At 38.2% G+C, this 20213-nt stretch overlaps 1 protein-coding gene across 1 annotated transcript in view; it reads left to right on the forward strand.

The window, feature by feature from the left end:
* Window positions 1-12145: 12145 nt before the first annotated feature.
* Window positions 12146-20213, forward strand: part of TASL (TLR adaptor interacting with endolysosomal SLC15A4) — a 13002-nt gene continuing 4934 nt past the window's right edge. The window contains exon 1 of the mRNA XM_007456854.1: window positions 12146-12310. The gene's annotated coding sequence lies outside the window, so the exon portion shown is untranslated. The remainder of the gene's footprint in view (window positions 12311-20213) is intronic.

Raw genomic sequence — 20213 nt, forward strand, 5'->3', positions numbered from 1 at the left:
TAAACCTAAAATAGTTCACTAGAAGGAAAATAACTTGTAGTGGCAAAAGAACAAGCTTAAAATCAGGCAGATCTGGATTTGCATCTTTAAATCCTGGTCCTTGCTTGATCTAGAAAATTATTTAACCTTTCTGAGTTTCAATTTTCTTATGTGTAAAACAGGAATAATGATATCTACTTTGTGAATGCCACTGTGAGTCTTAAATAAGATAAGTAAATAACACGTTATCACACGATCTTCTAGTCTCAGTAATATATACGTAAATGAATGAATTTAATTTTATTAAGTCTTGACCCTTGAGCACAGTTTAAAAAAATAGTCTCTGTAATGAAATGTGAAGTATGCAGAAAGCACTTGGGCTACATATTGAAGTAGAACTGATGCTTCCAGGAAAAGCACTAGAGTGACTGAGTTGCGGGCTGAACTAGCAGCTTGTCTCAGGAAACACCATTTTTTCCTGAAAGAACAATGGACAAACTATGGCTATGCACATTTGGAATTTTAGCAGATATTTTCTTGAAAAAGAATGGAGTCTGTCACTCGAGGAAAACAATTGACAGTATATGATGACAATGACAAAATTCAAGTTTTCAAATGAAAATTAAAATTTTTGAAAACTTGATCCACTATTACGAAATGTGCCAGTATTTGGAAGGGCCACATAACTTAATGGGTCAGTATTTTTTCAAATGACTGGTGCATGATGTAAGAAAATCATGAATGAGCAAAAGATACATTCAAAGTATGTTACCTTACACCTGTCAGAATGGCTATTATCAAAAAGACAAGAGGTAATGTGGAGATTTCTCCAAAGAAGACATACAGATGGCCAAAAAGCACATGAAAAGATGATCAACATCACTAATTATCAGAGAAATGCAAATCAAAACTACAATGAGGTATCACCTCACATGGGCCAGAATGGCCATCATCAAGAAATCTACAAACAACAAATGCTGGAGAGGCTGTGGAGAAAAGGGAACTCTCCTACACTGTTGGTGGGAATGCAAATTGGTATGACCACTATGGAGAACAGTATGGAGATTCCTTATAAAACTAAAAACAGAACTACCATATGGGAAAGTAAGTTGATGCAGCCACTGTGGAAAACAGTATGCAGGTTCCTCAGAAAACTAAAAAGAGAATTATCATATGATCCAGCAATCCCATTACTGGGCATATATCCAGACAAAAACTCTAATTCAAAAAGATACACGCACCCCTATGCTCATAGAACCACTATTCACAATAGCCAAGACATGGAAACAACCTAAATGTCCATAGACAGATGAATGGATAAAGAAGATGTGGTACAGGACTCCCCTGGTGGCACAGCGGTTAAGAATCTGCCTGCTGATGCAGGGGACACGGGTTCGAGCCCTGGTCCGGGAAGATTCCACATGCCGCAGAGCAACTAAGCCCATGTGCCACAACTACTGAAGCCCGCGCGCCTAGAGCCCGTGCCCTGCAACAAGAGAAGCCACCGCGATGAGAAGCCTGCGCACTGCAACGAAGAGTAGCTCGCCACAACTAGAGAAAGCCTGCATGCAGCAACCAATACAGCCAAAAATAAAATAAATAAATTTTTAAATAAATAAATTTATAAAAAAAGAATGTAGGTCAATTAAAAAATATGATAGCACTTATATGTGGAGTCTAAAAAATAATACAAATGAATCTATATACAAAACAGAAACAGACTCACAGGCATAGAAAACAAACTTATGGGTACCGAATGGGAAAGGGGGAAGATAAATTAGGAGCACAGAATTAACAAATACAAAATACTATACAAAAAATAGGTAAGCAACAATGATTTACTGTATAGCACAGGGAACTATATTCAGTACCTTTTTTTTTTTTTTTAAAGAAGTGATGAGAGATTACATTATTTATTTATTTTTGGTCACATTGGGATCCTGACATGAAAAATTTGAGTACTGCTATGGATCATGATTTCTAAACACTAGACTAGCTGAACACTAGAATCACCTGAGGAACTTTTAAAAAATACCAATGCTTGACCCCACCCCAACTCACTTAAATCAGAATTTCTGAGTTTGGAGCCTGGACACATTAATATGCATGTATATTTTCAAACTTCCCAGGTTTTACTAATGTACATCTGGGGTTGAAAAGTATTGCCCTAGTGTACTGTTTTCTAAATTTGCCCAATCCTAAGTACCATCTGAGATGGTTGTTAAATGTCCCAGGTCCTTCCCTAGATCTAATGAACCAAATCTCTGGGGAAAGTGCTGGAAAATCTGTTTAATAAGCATCTCCAATGATTCTTAAAATGAGACAACTTTGGGAAACACTGCACCATTCTCTTCCCAGCCTCCTCATTTTTGATGGTAGACTAGCTAAGGTGTTAGTTGCTAACGAAGGCATTAATTACTCAACAAATTCAACCCACGAAGTTTGGAGTACACACTTTAAAACTTCCCCTGGGAAATTACCCATTCCTATGAGGTTCTGTACGCAGAAATGACTTTAAATTTTAAAGGAATAAAGACAATATAGTTAATTATTTGACAAGCTATTACTCTTATATGGAGGGACTTTTCTCCCAGGCCACTCAAGTTTCAGTTTTGTAGGAAGTAGTCTGTACATTTGGGCTGGGAGAGAGAATTTTACATAGGCAGCTGACTCCTCAGCCCACTTGTTTGGAGGGACCTAAGTCAGAGGACTGGCAAGAACCAGTTTTTCTTTATTTGATTGTCTTGGACCTAGGATAAAAGCTTTGTAAATACAACAATTTCACTTCCTCCTGAATTGTAAGAAGGCAAATAGATCCAAGAAGGGGTCAAATGGATTACTCTGGAGTGCTGATCAGAAAGTAGTTTATGGGAATCACAGTGGAGAAGTGAAACTTGCCTGAGAGAATACACCCTCAAATTCCTACTTTTTATCTTTGGGTAAAACAGGAAGAAAAACACTGCCAGCATTCAATAGTAATTTCCTGTCTGCAGCATCACAGTCATTCTTTTTCCTGGTCAAAGAAATGTAGAAATCCCTCAACTATGAGTGAGTGAGGGCAGAGATCGAGCCTTATTTTTATGTGCTAAATGCTAAATGCCTGGCTCATAATAAATGCTCGGTAATAGTAGTGATCATTTGTCTCGAGCTCAATGTTAAAAAGGTGCAAAAATATTAATAATTTTATACAGAACATTTCTTCAATGTAACTTGTTTTCAACAAGGCTCACACTGAAAATGTGTAAAAACCTTTAAGAAAAACTTAGTTCATCCAGAAAAGACAACCATCAAGGTGAAAACATTATGTTCGTCTGGGGAGTGGAAATGAGGGGGTTACAGGAGGAAACTTTTCCCTTTATAGCTCTCTACTATTATATTTTTAAACCATGAACAGCTAGCTTATAGACATATTTATTTATTTATTTATTTATTTATTTATTTATTTATTTGTGGCTGCATCAGGTCTTCGTTGCTGTGCGCGGGCTTTCTCTAGTTGCGGCGAGCGGGGGCTACTCTTCGTTGCGGTGTACAGGCTTCTCATTGCAGTGGCCTCTCTTGTTGCAGAGCAGGCGTTCTAGGTGAGTGGGCTTCAGTAGTTGCGGCGCGTGGGCTTCAGTAGTTGTGCCTTGAGGGCTCTAGAGCACAGGCTCAGTAGTTGTGGCGCACGGGCTTAGTTGCTGTGCGGCATGTGGGATCCTCCCAGACCAGGGCTCGAACCCATGTCCCGTGTTGGCAGGCGGATTCTTAACCACTGCACCACCAGGGAAGTCCTTAGACATCTTTTAAATGAGAAGTTTAAATATTGAATTACATAATCATGTAAGTGGAGACTGTGCAGTGACCTTGGAGACCCCTCTCTCCTCTTCAACCCCAACTCTCAGAATAGTTCCAACTTCCTCTTCACTGTTATCTATAAGTGGCAGTATTGGAAAGCCCACAATTCTCTTCTATCAAGAGGTAGAATCTTTTGAATATGGGTTGGCCATGTGATTTGCTTTGATCAATGGGATATGCTTTGATCAATGGGATGTTAGCAAATGTTGCACACGCAGTCTTCAGAAACACTGGTTCAATGGAGCCTGCCGTTTTGGTGTTCCTGTCACTTGTCTGCCTGTTGATGATGAGTGACAAGGATCCATTTGCCTTCACTGCCCTAGCTGACCCCTGGACACGTTAGCAAGGCCACCTGGGGACAGTCGGCCCCCATCTGATACTCCAACTGACCACAGACAGATGAGTAATCCCAGAGGACATCAGCCCTGCCTGGCCCAGACCAGTAGAAACCTCCTACGGAATTGTGAACTAAATAAATGGTTGTTGTTTTAAACCACAGAGTTTCAGTATGGTTTGTTATGCAGCAATTGTAACTGATACAGTCTCTAAATTAGGAATTCTCTGCTCTAGTCAAATAGGTCCATTTGATCTCCGTGATAAACCACTGTTCGTCCACCTTTGTTCATACCCTTTCCCTAAATGAACTGTGCTCCTTGCCTTCATTCTGTATCCAAGACCTATCTCTTTTCTTTGACAGTATCTTCGATTCCTCCACCTCTCCATGACCAGAGCTTCCTTTTCTAAACTCTTGTAATATGTTTTACATCCGTTAAGCATGCCAGTGCTAGTTTTAAAATTCTATTGAAAATATTTCTGTAGTTTAACACAACAGAGATTAATGTGAGTTAATCCAAAGTACTTTTACAGAAATATGTTGTTTAATTTGTTCCTTTCCAATTTTACTACTATTTAACTCAATAGTCTAATTTCTCTGATACCTGCACAACACTTAAAAGCTCTCATTAATCTTTGTATGTATATGTCCAATTTCTGCCATTGTAATGTTGACTTCTAAAGGGTAGAAACTCTTCCCCATCTCTCAAAGTGTTCTTCACAGGACCCAGTGTATAATACATAAAGAACTGTGCTCTGGCTTTGGAGTCAGAAAAACCTGGGTCCAAATCCCGGGCACCTACTAGCTGTGTGACCTTGGGTAAAAGAATTAACTTCTCTGAAAGCCAAACTTTCCTTATTTTAAAAAATAATTAGGGGCTCCCCTGGTGGTGCAGTGGTTAAGGCTCCACGCTCCCAACGTAGGGGGCTCGGGTTCGATCCCTGGTTGGGGAACTAAGATCCCGCATGCTGCAACTAAGACCCGACATAATCAAATAAATAAATAAATAAATATTAAAAAAATAATAATTATACTTCATCTGTAGGGCTATTTTGAAGATTAAATGACCTAAATGAAACCTAGTCAGTACGGCACACACAGTAGGCATGCTGCAAATAAAAACTTTTCCTATTAAAAAAAAGCCTCACGTTGAGATGTAGAACACAGGTAGTTTAAAACCTGGCCGCTCAAAGTGCGTTCCTGTGCATCTGAGCAGCATTGTCATCCGCTGGGAGGTTGTTAGAAATATAGAATGTCAGACCGCAACCAAGACCTACTGAAATTGGATTTTTAACAAGATTCCCAGGTGATTCCCATATATGTCAAACTTTGAGAAGCACTGCCTTAAAAGACCTTAAAGTAAAGCCAAGAGGTCGATTAACATTGATTTGACATGATGTCTGGGCAATTAAGCACTTAAATGCACTGGATTAGTCTCATCTAACCTCATCATTTGATGGGAATTTCTGATAATGAGCCCCCCAAAGATCATACACCATCATAGTAATTCCTCAAAGGAAGCTGATAGAAAGGATTTCTCTCTTCTCTAAACTTTAATACCAATTAATTGATTTCTACTAAATGTGAATGTAGACGGACTTGTAGGTTTAAAACTTATCTTGAAAGATTTTTTTTTCATTACCCTCCAACATCTTTCTTTTCATCCCTAGGAATTAAAGAGCAAGGGGAAGAGTTACAAAGAATACCATTTGTTGCTGTAAATGGTGCCTGTAAATAGAAGTTGCTTAAACAAAGCTAACTCTTGAATCTACAGTCCAATATACACATTGCTTGAATATTACTCTATGGGGACAGGAACCAAAGGAGGGTTTGACGTGGCCAGTAGGAGACAGAAATGGAAAATTTCTACCCCAGAAGCCTTTCCACTAAGGGAGCAAATATGGAGACTTAAGGGCTCAACGGCACTATTTTCACTTCCCTGTTGCTTTGTGAAATAATGTTATTTGGGCTGAAGTTCTAGTTTCTCCTCCATAGGCCTCATGTGTCCCTGGCTGCCTTTATAAACATGAGTCAGTATAATGGCACAATAAAAATAGAATCAAGGGGAAAATAAAAAAAACTAAGAAGAAGCATTCCAAAGAGAATGTCAATTTTTAAAAGTCTGAAACTTTCTCTGAGGTGCTACTAACTTCTACGTGGCTTCAGAGTGTATATTCACTCTTCCTTCAGAAACCTACCAAATTACACAATTTGGTGGAATTAGAGCTCACAAAGATTATGCAAGTTTAATTTTTCTAGGCCCTGTTACCTTTGGGCCAGGATCTAAGCACTGTTCAGTTAGCTCTCACGAAGGACTTCTATGAACTTCTAATAACTGCTTGGTGATAGAAACTAAAATTTTCATTAGAAGTCTGGTTGTAGAGCTTGGGACTTTTGCCTTCCAGAGCCACTGTCTCAAATCAGTCAGGCTGGTGGAGAAAGATGCATTTGGGGAGCCCAGAATCCCTTGGATTTGAAGTTTTATTGCTCATTCTTTGTATTATAGTTCAGATTAGCTAAAAATGCAGACATAAGGATGCTAAGAAAAATGGAATCCATATCTTATCAAAAAAATCCAATTTTAACCGATTGGTTTAATATATCCTTTTCATCTAATTCAGTCCTTTAGGGAGGCATGAATAAGAAGAAATACTAAGATTCACCTTTTCCTTTTAAAAATCTGAAAAGCAGACCAAAAAAAAAAAAAAATGAGATAGAGTTGGGTTTAGGATCAAAACTAATGCATGAAAATTGAGATTCTCCACAAAATTGGTTGAGTCTTTGGCCTCCTGGTCCTAACAGAAATAAATTATTAAGGGACTGAAGAAGACTTTATGTAAATACTCATTTGTGTGATCTTCAAAGAATAGGTAAACAAACAACATGAGTAAAATGGAAATTCTCACTTGCTCAACTAAGGAACAGAACACATTTTTTCTCTTTAAGACCAATTTATGGTAGAGGAAGTGAAGCATTATCTTGACTTGAGGAGGAAGTGTCTCTGTGTTCCAAGACCTAGACATCAGACTGGGGGAAGAGGAAAGAAGTTAACAGAGAAAAATATATAAGCTAGGAAAGAGAGGCAGAAGTGTGTTAAGACGGGCAAAAAGAAGTAAAAACTTGTAGCAAAACTCTCTGTCAAAAGTGTTTCCAAGGAACATTTATTTTAGAGTTAATGATAGAGATTTCAGTTTTGGTGTTAGAGATTTTTGCTAGATCTTTAAGGCAGAGAATGTCAAGTAATAGTGACAATTAGAAAACACAAGCCAAAATAGTTAATGGGATCGCTAATTTCTTAAGCATTCAGGTACTTGCCTTGCTACCTCCAATTAATGCCAACTACAGGGTAAGAGCCAGCAAGGATGAGCTATGCTAAATACTTGGCCTTAAAAATGAAACATATGGCATTAAATTCAATTTGCCCCTTTAATCTACAGCATATTTCCATTCTGAATCATTTTTCAATTGAAAGAATTTCAAAATGCTTCAGAAACTTAACAAATGCAGTAATCATATTATTTGATGCCAAAATGAAAATCTCTCTGAAGTGGAAAATGGGAGTTATTCAAGAGCAAACAGCATCCATTACAATCAATTATATTCTAAATAACAAAATCTCTAGTGCGTAACAAGCCATTACAGCTTCACAGGAATTCAGAATGTTGTACTAAGTAAAGCAATTATAATCTGTCATCCCGTCCTCAAGATAAGCAGTACTGCCCTGGAGCTTACCTTATAGATTTCTTTGGTATAAATTAGACCCACTGAAGTATATAACCAGAAATTTTTAAATGTCATATTAATTTTACCCTATGGAATATGTAACATGTTCCTAAACTCTAACATGTTCATGTTAATTTTTATAGAATATCGATTAAAATTAATCTTCTGTAGCAGCAATGGACTAAAACTTTATATATAATACTGTAATTGTATCTGCAGGAAACAGTGATTATAAAAATGCCCAAGATAAACAGTGAAAAATGAATATGGAAAAATAGAATCACATTTTTAGGGATGTTATAAGTTATACATTATTATGAAAAAAGTTTACTTTTATACCATTATGTAGTATCATAAGGGCACCAGGGCTTTTGTTTTGTTCACTTTTCCTAGAAGCGCAGATCAAATTCAGTTACAAACTGCTCTGGCCTACTGAATCGACTTGGCAGGCACTGTTGACTAATTGTAGAGATCAGGAATAAGGTGGAATTAGAAAGGACTTCGAGGTACTGAGCTTGGGTAATGCTATAAAGATAAGCAAGAATATGAATTTTGGGGTCAAAAGATTGAAGGTTTGGCCTTTTTTATGTGAAGCAGTCACAGATCCACAGATGAAAATCTGGAGGTCATGGGAGAAAGACATTGGAATTGGAAATACAGATTCCCAGGTCATCCAAAGAAGATAATAGAAGGTGTGGCAAGTGATGAGTTTACCAAGATAAGACACTGGGGGGAATAAAAAAGCAAGAATTTCAGTTCTAGGAAATAGATGGTTGATAGAAAACCAAAGAACCTCGAAAGGAGAAAGTGAGGAGGTAGAATAATTAGCAGTGTGCAATGACACCACATCCACTGCGTGGTAGTAGGGAGACTTCCGTAAAAGAGGGGTGGCATCAATAAAGAACTGAGTAAATACATTATTATTGGAAGAGCCATGCACTGGAACTCTATGTAGTTATTAAAAAGGATGAGGTCACGACTTCTCTGGTGGCACAATGGATAAGAATCTGCCTGCTAATGCAGGGGACATGGGTTCGATCCCTGGTCCGGGAAGATCCCACATGCCGTGGAGCAACCAAGCCCATGTGCCACAACCACTGAGCCTACGCTCTAGAGCCCGTGAGCCACAACTACTGAGCCTGCATGCCACAACTACTGAAGCCCACGCGCCTAGAGCCCATGCTCGGCAACAAGAGAAGCGACCGCAATGAGAAGCCCGCACACCGCAACGAAGAGTAGCCCCTGCTTGCCGCAACTAGAGGAAGCCTGCGTGCAGCAACAAAGACCCAACGCAGCCAAAAATAAATAAACAAACAAATAAATACATAAATAAAAAGGATGAGGTCAATCTGCATGTACTGACTTTGAAAAATGTATACAAAAAAGACAAGTGACAAAATAGCATACATAGTATCCTGTCACTTGTATACAAAAGAGGACACATGTAATCGTTGAATTGATGAAACTGAAAATCATAATTGCCTCTGAGGAGGGTCCCAAGAGCTGGAGATCAGATGATGAGAGAGGTTTAAGTTTCACTGTACACTTTTTTGTACCACTTACAATTATTATCATGCGGATGAATTTTTCAAAAACAAACTATTAAAAAAGATTACTGAACCGTGTCAAATACTATAGAAATGTCAAAGAGGTTATAGCCTGAGATAAAGGTCATTAGATTTGATGACTAAGGGGCCTTGGGAACTTTGAGAAAGTAGGTTCAGTTGGGTCATTTGATATTGAGAGAGAAAACTGTATTGTAAGTGGCTCGAGAGCACACTTCAGGAAGACAAAGAATTTATGCTGAAAGAGTTGAGGTTTGATGGAATAAACTTGGGAACTGATCAGTTGTGTGTATGTGCATATATACACACACACCTATATATTTAATATATATAGACATACATTTCTCTAGTTATGGGAAAGGCAATAATGGGTTTTATCTGGAACTGGCAATTGGCAAGTAGGATGTGACAGAAAGACAAACTGTTGAGGAATTTTGAGAGTGCTGGGAAGAGCACTTGGAAGTGAGTACAGGGTGGACTGGGGAGGGGGGAAATCATGAGGATTTGGGCGGAGCTAAGTATAGATGACATCATAATGGAAATAGCCTGGAGGAGGTTTTGACACACGGAGAGGTAATTGAATAATAGGAATAATATCCATTTAGAGGCATAAGCCATCCAGCAGATTGATAGAAAATCGTATTTCAAGATTTCAGCTACAAAGGATGTAATTCTGCTTTATTATAGTTACCAAAGAGAAAGCAGTTTAAAGCCAATTTCAGAAGCTCAAGTCTTATCAAAAGAGCAAACTTGACATAGTGCCAACTTTTTGATTACAGAAAATATTTGCTGAAAAGGATAATTTCCATAAAATGAGTAACTTAAGAGACAAAATCAAGAGTGACTATAATAAAAATTCTGCATACTGTATTTGAATAAAACAATAAATGTGACTTAACTCAACCTAGAGCAGACGGAATCACCCCATAGTGGTTATGGCACGGCACTGCAGGTGAGCTCATAGGGATCCCATCAGAAAGTGTTTCCAGGGGTAGGTAAAACCCACGCTAGGATATCCACAGTATATCTGGTTGTGGTTGAACCTACACTAGAATGAAATGAAACAATATCTAGCCCTGAAGTTGCTATAACCTCTTGCTCACAGCTAAGTTCTTGATAGGCTACAAAAGCCTGGAGATATCCCTGGGCCTGATTTTACAGGATTACACTGCAAATGAACCTGCCCCCGTAAGTCTGGCCCTTCTAGTGTTAGCAGGTCAAGTCAGATTTGGGACTAATTGAGAAACTGTGTTACAGCTTATATGTGGGTACCTGCCTTTTCAACTGGACCTAAGTAATGTTCCATGAAATAATGCAGAAAATTAAAAAAGACTCTAACCGAAATAAAAAGTCAGTACACTTTTAAAGGTATAACTTTTCAAGATAAGTCACAGATCAAAGGTAAACAAAAGAAACCCATCAAGTGGAAATGTTTACATATTCAGAGTCTGGAACTCAGCTTTGATTAGAGTTAGGTAGAAACAGGCAACAGGAGCAGATATTATTTGGGGCACGATTATTCTTTGTTGGTTTAATTGAAGCCATCAGGGAAAACTAGCTAAATTATTTTAAGAACTCTAAACATTTTTCTGCTTTTGGGCAAAAATAACTGACCCATCTGTAGACGGACTTCTCTGAACTCCAGTAAAGATATAGACTATAATTCATTTGGACTGTAAGATCAAATAAAATTAAATATGACTTAAAAATACTATCTTTCAAAATGGAAAAGTCATACATATACACAGTAGAAATTTCAAAAGGATATGGTGTGAAAATTAAGACTCATTCTCAAAAGGCAATTGCTTGTTTCTAGCTTCTTGTATATCCCTATAGAAATATTCTATGCATTAGCAAAAAATATATATAATCCTTTAAAAATACAAATTGGAGCAGATTAGGTCTTACGTGTTCTTCCTAAACAATGTATCTTGGAGATCTTTTCCTATTATTAGACATAAAGCCACCGCACTCTAACTACTACCTAATTTTCTACAGTAGGGATATACTCTCAGGTACTTAGCTGGTATCCTATTTATATTTTTTTCCTAGGTGTTTCTTAATGCTGCAACAAATATCTTTTCACATGTCTTTGTGTACAGGTGCAAATATATCCCATGGATAAATTTTAGAAATGGTACTGCTGGGTCAAAGGGTATGAATATTTAAAATTTGGGGAAAAAAACTTTGACACTGGAAAATTACCTTTAGAAAATGTTTATAATCTCACCAATAGTGTATCAGAGTGCCTGCTTCCCCACAACCTTGCCCACTCAGTGTACTACTGAATTGTTTTTACCTTGGTTAATTTGAGAGAGAAAACTGTTTTCATTAGCATTTTTAAAAATTATGAGTACAACTGAGAAATAATACTTCTTAAACATTATAGGTTAATGATGAAACAGGGAATTTGCTAAATCATCTCTGACTTGGCTCTCTTTGGGGAGAGGGGTTCTAGAGAATTTCTTGTTAGAGGAATAAATTTATGTCGACAGGGTTCTTACATAATGTATAGCAATAAACTATTTTAACCAGAGGCACTTTCATAGATAGGTTTCATTTTTCGAAAAAGGGGAAGAAACACCATTCTGCGGCTCGATGTGGGTTTGTCAGTTATTGCCTCCCCCTTTCTTGGGACTTCCCACACTTCTTGAGCACAAGTCAGACTTGAGCAAAAACAACTTTTTCCATAGGATCAGTTATAAAAAGAATGGCAAGTGCAACGGGCAGCTTAGTTTCTTGGTCTTATCAGTGAAAAGTAGACTCACCAAAAGCTTGCGAACATTTTTGGCAAAAGCACTGGCTGGCCCGTTCATCTCTATATGGTCAATCGTGGTGTTTCTGCAGGACCAAAGGCACAGACTGGTTAGTGAAGGTAAGCAAAGGAGGCCAGAGACCCTATGGCTGTGAACTTTTTCTGTCATTTCTCTTCCTACCCTTTCTTTGTCCTTTATCATCAGAACTCAGATCCAATCTCATGACCATTAAAATGCTTTTCTCATTTACCAGATCAGAGGTGAGTGGGCATGTAAACAAGCATTCAATGGAGTTAGACAATAGAGAGAAATGCGGTCCAACACTCCGCTTCTCTTACCTCATGTTCACACTTTGGACATTTCTAACAATTTTTCTTTTTACTGAAAAATTTTGACTGGTCTGATCAAATATTTGTTGTGTAATTTATTCAGTCCCTGTTCACTAACTGCTACACAGGTTTAGCATCTGTGCTTTTTAAAGAAGGCCTAAAAACCTAGGCAGAATTTTGCAGGGACAGCACCACTCAAATTCGGTCACAGTGATGTAGTTTTAGAGATGAATACAATCACAATATATTCCAATTGGATTTAACTCTCAATTATTCATTGGGCGAGCTTGTGATAAGTGTTTTTCAGTGTGGCAGGACATACTCAAAGTAAATGTGATCTACAGTGATGATGCTTTTCAAATTGCCATCTGGGTGATTTGGGGAAAGTCTCCCTGTTGGTACTAAAGACAGTACATGCACAGGTGGGCTTTTGTTTGAATTATCTTTAGAACTGCTCAACCATTCTTTTTTGTGTGTACGCACATCTATTTGTACTTGAATATAAACCTGGTCTGGCCAGAATATTCATATTGATATTTTTAGACCATTTCTTGCTTAGGTCAGTGTAAGAAGATCGTGTTTCTGAACTCGAGAAGCTTCCGGGCGGAGTGCAGAGTATTTGAAATTTGTTTAAAACATTCATATTATAATGGTAATTTGGGGGATATACAAATGTGCACTAATTTTATTATCTCAGAGCAAAGTGATGTTTTCAATAGTTATTTCAAGTTACTGAAACATTTCCAAACACAGACCTAATGATTATCTTAGATATATAAGATATTGTCCCTCTGAACTCTTCATACACATGACAGAATGTAAATTTGCCTTCATTAACTAACTATAGTTACTTTCCCTCCAATTTTTGTTTTGCAAAGTTTCAAACCTATATAAAAATGGAAAGAAGAGTATCAGTCCAATGCACACATGTTTTTACTATGTAGATTAATCAGTTGTAGCATTTTGCCACATTTATTTTTTTCTCTTGCTATGTCTCTCTCTCTCTCTCTGTATATGTATGTAAACACACATACACACAGGTTTTTTTTTTTTTTTTTCCCTGAACTGTTTGAAAGTATATTGTTGACTTTAGGATACATCACCTTCAAATTCTTGACCCTGTATCTCCTAAGAAAAAGAGCAGCCTTCTACATGATTATAATGCTAAGGAAATTTAACATTAATACAATACTATTATCTAATATATGACCCATATTCAAATTTCTCCAATTATCCATATGTCCTTTAGAGAGTTTTTATTTTTTAAATTTAGGATCCAATCAAGTATCTTGCATTTCATTTGTCTGATATGCCCACAATTAAGTAAATATTAATGGTGATAGCCATAATTAACAACATAATTAACAATGATTAAGAATTATACCACCAAGGAAATTTAACATCAATCAACTCTATCATGATCATTTTTCTTAGTTTTTTAGGCCTCTCATTTTATGTCAAAATACTTTAAAAGTATTTCAAAAAAGTGATCATAAGCTTTAATTTTTCTGTTTGTAAGACAAAGACAGAATATGAAGAAAAATCCAAACTATGATAAAAATATATTTACTAATATGTCTGCGCCAAATTTTACATTTTCTGAAATAAGGAAATTCATATCCAGATAAAGCCCTTGGAAGTAGCTGCTACCTTTAGTCATAAGGATCTAAGTAGAACTGAACAGAAAATTATTTACTTGTTGATGTTAATATGGAAAACGGAGGCCTTTTGACTTACGATTATATTATATTAGTCATCAAATTAGACTTTCAGGAGTTAACTCATTAAGTAAGAATCACTTCATATTTGACAGAAGAATCGATAATCCCAAATTATATGTTTTGTAACAGGAATTGAAATACAAAGTAAGTGATACTTTAGAGCATCTGTCAACAAATACCACAAAATATGAAATAATAGGGATATAATCCAAGGTATATGATTAAGTGAATGGTTATTTCCATCTCTAAAGAACACGTACTTTCAAAGGTAAGGGTCAGGAAAATGCAGATGCTTTTTCATATAGCGAGATCCTTCCTAAAGAAACCCTTTGTTTTGGGTAAAGTCCTTGTATTGTTCGCCAAAAGGAAAAAAAAAACCAATGTAATATGGATTTGGTTACAGTATCATAACTAGATTATGAGCAAAGTAATATTCAAGCTTTTCAAAGATAACTCTTCAGTGGTTTATTTGCGAGTCCCCCAAATCAAGAAGATCTTTAAAAAACATAGATTGGAATTAAAGGATCTAGAATTTAGATTATAGGGGAAATAAAGAGATGAAGAGATGAAGCAGAGTATTTTGAGGATGGGGCGGTATTAAAAATAACATTTCTGGTATATCACCTACATATAATCTTGACAGTGTTCTTCACCCTCAAATTTGAGGCAAAAATAAATGTGCTCATCTGACTGGAAAATGAAAAACAAATAGTGTGTTGAAGAATATCAGTGGAAACAGTTAATCTCAGACATTGGTGGTGAGAAAATAAATTGGCCCAAAGCTACTTGAAAGGCAATTTGCAATAGATGTGATCTAGTGATTTGGCTTCTCCAAATCTGGCCTGAGGAAACATTCCTGCAGGAATATGCAGTGATTGCACACAGTAAAAAAGCAAGAAAAACCTCAAGGTCTACTATGAGAAATTATTTGCTAACATAAGATGTGTCTGTAGATGTACTATTTTCTGTTAAAAGGCAGATCTATATGAGCAGACATGCTGACAGGTGGGAACCAAGCTGCACCCCAACTAGCTAGGCTATAGATTGTCTATGAAACAGCAGATAATGTTTTCCTGTCCTTATTTCTGTGAGATTACATCCCGTGATGCTCTGAGGCAGCCCCATCCCACTGTCTCCATTTTTTGTGCCACGGTAGAGGTCTTCTCTGCACTGTCTCAACCAGCTTCGCAGAAGTCTTGGTTTGCATGCCTGCGAACTGTCCTTTCAGAGACAGGATCTGTTTTGCCACCTTATCACCCCCAACGCACGCCCGCCCCCCCCCACCCTTCCTGCCAATCCTCATTCTTCTGCTTTTCTATTGCTATTGCCAGTTACTCCTTCATTCAAAGGACTGTCCCAATGATTTATTTCACTGTTTAAGGTAGCAACTGGAATTTGCTAAGGTTCTATGCAATCAATCCTGATAAATATATTGGGGTAGGGGAGAGAAGAATTTAGCATTTCTCTCTAATTTAGGGACCAGGATTCTGAATGGACGGCCAGGGGCTCTGAAAGGTTGAGATATGAGACTTGAAGGGTGGTGGTGGAATGGGGGATGGATAAGGAGCCAGGGCTCTCAGGACAGAAGAAGAAAGGGACAAATGCCTGGGATGGGCATGGGATTTGGGAGAACAGGGAGGAGTTCAGCATGGCTGGCGTCCTGGGTCTTGCGGGAACAGGCAGAGGTAAGATGAAGAAGGCAGATAAGAGGGAGGGAGACGCAAGAGGGAAGAGATATGGGAACACATGTATATGTATAACTGATTCACTTCGTTATAAAGCAGAAACTAACACACCATTGTAAAGCAATTATACCCCAATAAAGATATAAAAAATAAATAAATAAAATAATTTGGACCAAAAAAAAAAAAAACCCCACATATCACGAGGGCCTAACGTGTGTGGACTTTATCCTGGAGGTAATGGGGAGCTGCTGATATCTAAACAGGGCATCTGTAATACTAAATTACTCTGCGGTTGAAAAATTAAGGGCAAGATGACGCCAGGCTATAGCGGTGGGAATGGTTAAGGAAACTGTTCATATGGTTAGATTAAAAGAGCAGAGGATAAATTATTTGTATATCTCAAAGACAAATGAACATTGATACACAATTGGGACATGTGTGTAGCCCTGTGGGGTGGGCACTGGCTGTCTTCTCGGAGCTTTTCTTTCTGTACTTCACTGCACCTTCCTTCCTTTATTGGGCAAGGGTTGTTATTAAAATGGAGTCAGGGCAGGTACCCTTTTCCGGGTACCCTTTTCCTGGAAGGACTAATTGCCTGTCATGCTCTCAACTAGGCAGTAGGTGTGATATGTTTAAGAACAGATCACACACTTTGGGGTTAGTAAATTGACTTGAATCTTCCCTCTACTACTTATTTGCTTTGTGACCTTGGGAAGGTCATCTGTCCAATCTTAATCTCAGTTTTCTCATTTGGAAAACCCGGATTATGATAACATCTAACAAGGCAGTGTTGTTGGAAGATTAGGGGTAATGTCTGGAAAGCACCCAACACAGCTGCTATTATTATTGTGCGCTATCTCAATTACTGCATCTGCTTTTTGACTTAGGTCAAGGATAGGCAAGCCATAGCCTATAGGTCAAACTGGCCTTTTGCCTGTTTTTGTAAATAAAGTTTTATTGGAGCACAGCCACACCCATTTGTTTACATATTGCCTGTGGCTACTTTCCTGCTATGATGGCAGAGTTGAGTAGTTTTGATAGAAACCTAAAATATTATTTAGCCATTTATAGAGAAAGTTTGCTGATCCCTAAGTTAGGTTTTTCCAAACATCCCCTCTTATAAATTTTTTCCCTCTTTAGTTTTTCTCTTTGAATCCATGATTGTGTTGTTTCAGTGTAAATTAAAAGTATGTCTATATTGGTAGTCTCCAGCCTCGTCAACTACTAGTTTTCTCCCAGACTACTGACACAACACAGCTCCAGTGGTGACTGTCAGCTGGCCATGAAGTCTACACACTTAGAGGGGCTCTACCAGGAATGACCAGCTGAATGGAACCAAAGCTTTTTTTCAAGCACCTCTGGAAAGCTGTTGGATCATCCTTGCCCCTTGGGATTATGACTCAGAAGGGACTGGTAGTCAAGTACTTCCTGGAGGTGTCCTCTAGCTTTTTCACTTATTTTTAGGGTCCTGCAATGGACAGTTTTGGGGATCTTGTTGCTCTTGGTCAGTTCCATCAGCTGACCGGCCCTCACATGGAGAATCAGCAGAGAATCTTGACGGCGTGGTGGCTCCTCGCGCCTCTCACCTCCTCCCCAGAGATGCACACCTGACCTTGGCAGGGTTCTGAGCCTCTATAGGCCAGTGACGTGATCCCAAAGGCTCAGATCTTGCATCTGAGGCCCCAGTTTGGGGCAGCCACAGATTGTTTTTCCTTTCTTCCTTTTTTTTTTTTTTTTAAATGAGAGCTGCTTATTTCTTCACTCATTTGAATAAAGAGGTGGGCGGAAGAATCCAAAACAGAACAAGCTCTTCTGCCTTATTAGCCTTTTATCAGAAAGACAAACAACATTTGGGAATAATAGCCTCTCAAAGTTAGAAAACAGAGTCCAAACTTAACCTTATGGCCAAGAGCATTTTTTTTCTAAGTCTAAAGGTATGGTTTCCACTGTTGAGTACTGTTAAGTGATGTTACTCTTTAAAATATTTGCACTTCATACTTTTGTATTGTTTTAAGGACTTGTCTTGTTAAGCCATTTCTTCAAAAAGTCCCATGAAAATGAAAAAGGACCACAAAAATTTTAAAAATCCTATGGGATTTCTACTTCAGTGGTTTATTTGCTGTGGTATTTTATTAAAAAATATTTATTTAGAAAGAAAAAGTATTTCTATGTACAGAGTTATAACAACAGTTTTATGAAATCCAAGTAAATGATTTAACAATGTGCTGGACTTCAGCACATATTTCTAAGTTGTGAATTTGCACATCAGGTTAATTCTGGTATTCCCCTGTCTGATAATGATTAACGGAGGCTAAATTTGCCTAGAACATCTCATCTGCAAATGTCCTTGAGAGTCTTTTCCTTCACAGTTAATCAGTCATGGAGAATTCCAGATATATCTCTATCTCTATCTCTACGATGAGAAATAAAAATTCAAGCAATAAAATACCTTTGAACAATTGAAGTAATCCATTGGCTTAAGTTCTATTGTCTCAAATAAAATTAAGTCAAATATGTTAACATTTGTTTAAAGTATATCTTTTATAATACCTTTGAAGAGTGAGGTCTTCTAAGAATTTTATAATCAATGAAATTTATTAAGAAAAATGCCAACAAGTAATCAAAATAAACCCAAATAACTTTCTCTATTTAAAAATTTTAAGATGTCATGATATGTAGTACTATTTTTAAAATTAATTTATTTGTTTTTGGCTGGTTGGGTCTTTGTTGCTGCGCACGGGCTTTCTCTAGCTTGCGGCGAGCGGGGGCTACTCTTCGTTGTGGTGCGCGGGCTCCTCATTGCGGTGGCTTCTCTTGTTGCGGAGCACGGGCTCTAGGCGCGTGGGCTTCTGTAGTTGTGACTCACGGGCTGTAGAGAGCAGGCTCAGTAGTTGTGGTGCATGGGCTTACTTGCTCTGCCGCATGTGGGATCTTCACGGGCCAGGGCTTGAACCCGTGTCCCCTGCACTGGCAGGTGGCTTCTTAACCACTGCGCCACCAGGGAAGCCCTCTGGTACTATTTTTATTCTAGTGGTACATTAAATGGTTTTCATAAAGATCAAGTGAGTTAACATATGTATAATCTGTGTGTTTCACACATTATTACTCTCTCCATAGCTTGAGAAAAATCTTTCAAAAGCTGCTTTAGCATGCTCTCTGCTGCCCTCTGCTGCTAGCTTTTAGAAACTGATTTTGATTCTGAGTAATGCTCACCTCACTTGTTCTCTTCTCTTAACATAGTCAAAACCCCATGCAATATTAAAGTTTGAGGGGACTCTTTAATTTAATCCCACGTTCTCCATTTACAGATAAGAAGTTGAGTCTCTGAGAGGTTAAATGACATGCGAGCATAGGCTGTTTTCTTTTCTTTCTTTTTTTTTTTCTTTTGGCCATGTGCATGGCCTGCAGGGATCCCTGACCAGGGATCGAACCCGGGCCCCCTGCAATGGGGACGTGGAGTCCTAACCACGGGACTACCAGGGAATTCCAGTGGGCTCCGTTTTCTGACTGACAGCATTTGAATGCCTGCTGGCTTTGGACAGATTACTTAATTCTGACATATATAAAATGAGCATAATAATAGTACCTACATCTTTGAGTTTTTGTGGGGACCCACTAATTCAGTACACAAAAAGCACTTAGTGTCTGGGTTGTAGCTAGTACTAAATGCTAGCCCTGTTACAGACCTGCCATTAACTAGACTAAAACCACAGCTAGTGGCAAGGTCAGAACTAGAATTCTAGTCTCTTGACTACCAGTTCAAGAATTTTTTTTTGTCTTAATGAGTCTGAATAACAACTAAATTCTACCTTTGAATGTAGATTTTAAAAATATGACCTGTTCACATTTGAAGCCCTTGTAGTCTCTACAAAGCTACTGACACTGCAGCTCTTGTGGCTCAGTCCTCCTTGTACTGTTCAAGGCAGGTTCTCCACAGAAATCATTATACTCACAAGCTTCTCAAGCCCTCAAACAGAAAATCCTACAGCCCACACTTGGGAGATGATTTCACTGTTGACTGTAAGTTACCCCTCTAACAAGCTCCCTGCCTGAATCTCCAATGCATAGTTAGACACTTGCACTCATGTCAGACTCAAGAGGAACTAAACTAAGCCCATCACCTCTCTTCCAGGCTCCTTCTGGCCTCCCCATGTCGGTTATGGTCTCTCAAGTTCATCCCTTCTCTTCCTTTTCTGCTCCTTTCCTCCTGCTTCCTTTCCCAATCACCTCAGGTGGGCAAGAATCCAGCAGCCTCCTAACTCGGGTCCTTGACTCCAATCCTGCTGA

This window comes from Lipotes vexillifer, unplaced genomic scaffold, assembly GCF_000442215.2.
Source record: "Lipotes vexillifer unplaced genomic scaffold, Lipotes_vexillifer_v1.1 scaffold207, whole genome shotgun sequence".
Classification (NCBI taxonomy): Eukaryota; Metazoa; Chordata; class Mammalia; order Artiodactyla; family Lipotidae; genus Lipotes; species Lipotes vexillifer.